A 5997-nucleotide genomic window follows, 5' to 3' on the forward strand; every position below is an offset into this window, starting at 1 on the left:
CCTCACCCTAGCGACTGCATCTCCCTACTTAATTGGGACCCCTCTCTGTGTTTTTCTTTCAAAGCTCCTCCTGTTTCAGCCCTTGTGTCACCTCATGACCTTGTCCAAGCCCCAAAATAGGGCAGGACAGGGATGTGGCGCCCCTATCCTCCCTCTTTGCTTGGCCCCAAAATGGGTCCATCTGACGCTTGGACCTAATTTTATTTTCGGGATTTAATTTCTCCTATGTTGGCCTTTGGTGAGATGAAAATTAACCCTCCTACGCAAGTATAAAAGGAGACTTAATTCCCTCATTTGGCTAAGGAAGCAAGAATAAGCGAAATTCGTGAGGATGCATTCATTATCGTCATCAAGTGTTCAAGCATTCATCAAGTCCTCTTCTTCTTCATGTGTCTTCTTCACTCATCCATTGGAGCAACATTACAACATTCATTTGCAAGCATGTGTGTGTTAGGGTTTGTCATGTTACATGTCATTTCATGCAACACTTGTGATTACATTCAAGAAGCAAAGCAACCATCATCAACAAATTGCAGATCTACAAGGTATACATTTCCATTATTCACATTTAAGTATTTGCAATTACTTTCTTTCAAGGTTGATTCCTCAATCAGGGTTTGACTAAAGCAAACCCCTATCCACAACCCTTCTTCCCCTATTTTATGTGTGGAGGTTGCAGGTGTGCGGTTGTAATTGTAGATTTAGGCTTCATTTGCAGAGACGGAAAAACCCTTTTCTACTCGCGGATTTTTCGAAACTTATGCACGGTCCTGACAACTTTTCTCCAAATTTGCAGGGCAGATCTATATAAGTCTAAATATCTCAGATCCGAAGTTACAGCGCGATCCTGAATCGGTAGCTCCTTATTTCATCCATTTTGTATTCCTTTTTTGCATAGTCAACAAGTCAACATATTATTTACAAAAGAGGGCAAATTACATTCCAATACTTGCAATCCACTTAGCATTCACATCCTTATTTCCCTTGGATTTGGATCTAGTGGGTTTAACCCCTCTTTTGAATGTAAAGTGCATTTTTGCACCAAGTGAAAATCATCCTAGTGGTTTCCTTTCTCTCTCCTAGGTGGGGAACCACTAGGGTCCAATTTTCCACTTTACATTTTGGTGAACCCGACGTCTTACATATTAATTCTAATTTCTTATTGTTAGATCTGAATAAATGCAATTTGAATTTCAAAATTTCATTTCCAAGTTTGATCTTTTTGCAAATTTTAGAGGTTAATTGCATAAAAACCCTAATTTATTAAGCTTGTGAAGTATAGCATTTTAGTTGCTTGTTTCAGATCGGATTTCTATTTCAAAATTGTAATTCAAATTTATCTTTTCATTCTAAAAATTAAGTGGTTAAACAACACAACCCTAATTTTTAAGAATCTCCTATTTTGACCTTTGACTACTAATTTGACCTATCTAGACATCTCCAGATTAGCTGTTTTTTTGGATTCTAGAATAAAATCATAATTTCTATCACCCTTGAAAATTTTTAAAAAACTTGGTTAGACCATGCATAACTTACGCACGGTCCGTAGCTTTTTTTCTTAAATTTCGGGAGTCAAAATTGACTGTATTTTTCTACTTAAATCCAGGAAATTGGCTTACTTTATCAATTTTAACACTCAACTTTTAAATTAATTTTCATAGAAGGGTCATAATTTTAGATCTTCTTTTTCAGCAAATTTTTATTTTAATTAAGAGACTTTCAATGGAAATCAATTGACTGAATTTATTTGCTATTTCACATATGATTACATTGTTTTTAACATGTATTTATTACAATCATGTGTTGGATAAATGCTTCTTTCATTTCATGTTGCTTCTTTTCATTCATAGCACTTGGTCATATTGTGTTGTCAACATTTCAAAGTCATTTCCTTTTCAATTTGATCTCAAAGCTTTCATGTATCATTTATGTTGTACTATGGTGATGTTATTAACAAAATGCATTTCACATGTTAATCACCTTACAGCTTTTGTAGATCCCAATCTTAGAGATCCTAATCCTTGTACGTCTCCTAGGGTATCTTGTGTCAATGAGATGAGAGCTAATGCTTCAACCAATAATATTTTTAAAAGAGAGCAAGCATTGGAAAGCAACATGGGCCCATCTTCTTCTCATACACATACCCTTGAGCAAGGGGGGCAAAATCAAAATATTAACATTCTTACATCTTTAGACCCTCCTTATTCTCCTAGGACCTATCTTCAACATCAAAATATATGTAGAGATGATGATGTTATGGATTTTATTAATGATCTTTCTCCTCACATAGAAATAAGTAAAAATGAGCCTTTAGATGATGAAGATGTTCATTCTCAATCTCCCAACAAGGATAAGCATGATGAAAGAAATGAGAGTATCCCTTCACATGATATTCCTTCTTCATCTAAAAATCCTTTTATTTTGCCTTACACATCATATTTCAAAGAAATTCGTGATCATATTCCCCGACCTAGTCATTTGCAACATTCTTATAGTCGTGGCTTTCATATAATAACAAAACAAGGTTTTAGAGGACAAGGACTTGGGAAGTTTGAACAATGAATTTGTGTCCCTATAAACCCTCCCACACAAGCTACTATAGAAGACCTTGGAAACGTAAATCCTCTCCCTATGGACGAACTCCTTAGGCTCCAAAACTTACAAAATCATCTCCAAAGACAACAAATCATAACAGCCCACAAGAATGCTTCTTCTACAAAACGTCCTTTTTGCTCATTTCATCAAACCCGCGATCACAATGTCGATGATTGCCTTGATTTTTAGAAATCTATTCAAGAAGGTATAGCCAATGGAACAATTAGAATCGTGGATAAGGATCCTTCTTCTTCTAATAATTTTTCTCCTCCATGTCAAGAAGATGAATTAAAACATATTTATCATCCTGAAAGACTAGCTACAAGAATCTATTGGAGATTGAAATATGATAAGAATAGTTCCTTTCCTCCTAAAAAGCAAAACAACAATCTTGAGCAAGTGAAAGGTGATGAATATTGCATTTTTCATGATTCATATTCACATTCTCTTAGAAAATGTCATGCATTTAATAAATTTGTTCAAAAGCAATATGATCTTGCACGAATTTGTCTTACAATAGATCTAGTTGTATTTCTTGGCAAAAACATAGTGCCCTAGCACTTATTTTCTCTTCATGTTGCTCTTCACCCTATGATATAAGTAGCCAACTTAATTGGGGGCTCTTTATCATTTGTGGTGGTGTTATTTCAATTTTAAATACCTTGGGGTAGCAACATGAAGTTCACTTTCCTTCTTCTTTCTATGGATTTATTTCTATCTTTGTGCATTATTCATTATTAGATCTCCTTTCTTGCATAGAGTTATTCTTATGTGAGCATATAATTGTTCTTTGGTTTTCCTCTTTTCTTGGAGAGGAGCATCTTTAATGGGTCATCCACTTCTTCTCTTGCCTTCATTCTCTGGAAAACTTACCTCTTATATGGTTTCGGTTATTCACAAGTATGATATGCCCCCTAGCATGAAATGATCTCTTGTGAATTACATGTCCCTTCTTTGAGAGGATTTGTTCCATTAGGAAGGCATATTGCTTGAAAATAGTCACCATTAGAAGATGTGTAACGCTTCTCCTTGTTCTTCTCACTTGGGGGGCAAGGATTTCGCTCCTTTCTCTTTCTTTATATCTCATTTATCATTATTTCCTTTAGGGGTTGCATTTTTCATATGTGATTGTCATTTCTTACAATGGTATGTTCTTATGACTAATCCAGGTGGGGAATATGTGATTCTCTTTCTCTCTTCTCTTAGAAGATTACCACTTCTTGAGGCGTGTATTTTACATATACTAATGTCTTTTCTTGCACGTGTTCATGTAAGTACATTGTGCATTTGCTTATGTTTAATCTCTCTCTAGAAGATTGTGTAAGCTCTTCTCATTGTCCCTACACTTGGGGGGCAATGATCTCTCTCTCTCTAAGGATCCACTCTTTCCTATTTTGTGGATGGTTGAGTTTTATTACTTGATGTCATTCCTTGTGTGAAATTGTTGTTGTTTGCTCAAGAGTTCTCTCTTATACAAGAGGTGTAATTCCTTGACTATAACCTCTTTCACACTTGGTAATGTACATCTATAATAAATTCACCCATCCCCATTGAGATAAAAGTGAGTCATCCTTCATCAAAAATCCCTTTCACCTAGCAATAGGAGGAAGGATTGAATTCTTGTTCTCTTATGCGCTTTGTTCTAGAAGATGCTATATTTTTCTAAGACAACTCCTCTTAGAGGTAGATGTCTTTTGAGAAAAGATCTCTTCTCCTCCAAGGATCTCTTTTACATTTATAGCAAGATATCTCTTTTCAACTATCTTATCCTTGCTTGAAGAGTATTCCCTCTCTTACTTGGATTTATGACATTAGATATCAACATTAAACTACATTGACATCTTAAGGGGGGGGCACCCACACTGCTCCTTTTGTATTATATCTCCGCATTGTATCTCTTATACAGTGGGTCATTCTTGGAACCAGAGGGTAGATGTCACCACTTTTCTCTTATATAGTGGGCCATTCTCATAACTAGAGGGTAGCCTCTTAGAGCAAGATGTCACCACTTTCCTCTTATATAGTGGGTCATTCTCGGAACCAGAGGGCAGCCTCTTAGAGAGAGATGTCGCCACTTTTCTCTTATATAGTGGGTCATTCTCGGAACCAGAGGGCAACCTCTTAGAGTGAGATGTTGCCACTTTTCTCTTATACAGTGGGTCATTCTCGGAACCAGAGGGCAACCTCTTAGAGCGAGATGTCGCCAATTTTCTCTTATGCAATGGGATATTCTCAGAACTAGAGGGTAGCCTCTTAGAGTGAGATGTTGCCACTTTTTTCTTATGTAGGGTGATTATTCTCAAAACCAGAGCATAGTCTCTTAGAGCGAGATGTCACGCCTTTCTTGACATTTGTACTATACATATTATACAGTGTGTAGCATACTCGGGCATATAATCCTATGAGGTGCTTCGAACCTCACTTGCACACACGCGCATGAGGTTGAGTGGAACTAACGGTGTTCTCACTCTCCTCCCTTACATGGATCACCTAGACAAGTTCTAGGGGCGAGATGTCCATGGTTCCTTTTGTTTGCCTTTCTTCTCATGGATGACAAAAGTGTGTATTCATTTTCTCTCTCTTCTTCCTCTCATGAACTCATATTTTTACTATTGATGGTTCATGGATGATCTTGTCTTTGCTCTTTTATGTAGTTATTGGTGTTTATGTGATGGCATTTGTCTTTGTGTTTCAATTAGTTGTTGAGACATTTGAGTATTGAGGTCTCTTCAGCTAGTTGATTTGTGGTCTTGCATTTTGTTTTTGTCGTGTCTTTTGTGCTTTGTCTTGTTCTTTTTGTTTTGTGTTCTCTTGCATATGTTTGAGTGAGTTAAGATCCTAGGATTTGGGGCTTTTGTTCCCCAAGATTAGTGATGTCTTATACTCCTTGTGGTATTGCTTTGCATCTTTCATCTTCATCTCTCTCTTTTTTCTACTTAACCGGCAGTATTGGCATAAGCCATACTCCCACTAAACTGGGGGCTAAATGTAGCGTCATAAAATTGCGACCCTAGCAATTTTGACCGCGTTTTAGGTCCTCACCCTAGCGACTGCATCTCCCTACTCAATTGGAACCCCTCTCTACATTATTCTTCCAAATGTCCTCCTGTTTCAACCCTTGTGTCACCTCATGACCCTATCCAAGCCCCAAAAATAGGGCAGGACAGGAGAGTGGCGCCCTTGTCCTCCCTCTTTGCTTGGCCCCAAAATGGGTCCATCCGACCCTTGGACCTAATTTTCTTTTCAAGATTTAATTTCTCCTATGTCGGCCTTTGGTGAGATGAAAATTAACCCTCCTAGGCAAGTATAAAAGGAGACTTAATTCCCTCATTTGGCTAATGAAGCAACAATAAGAGAAATTCATGAGGAGGCCTTCATTATCGCCATCAAGCGTTCAAGCCT

This window comes from Cryptomeria japonica, chromosome 3, assembly GCF_030272615.1.
Source record: "Cryptomeria japonica chromosome 3, Sugi_1.0, whole genome shotgun sequence".
Classification (NCBI taxonomy): Eukaryota; Viridiplantae; Streptophyta; class Pinopsida; order Cupressales; family Cupressaceae; genus Cryptomeria; species Cryptomeria japonica.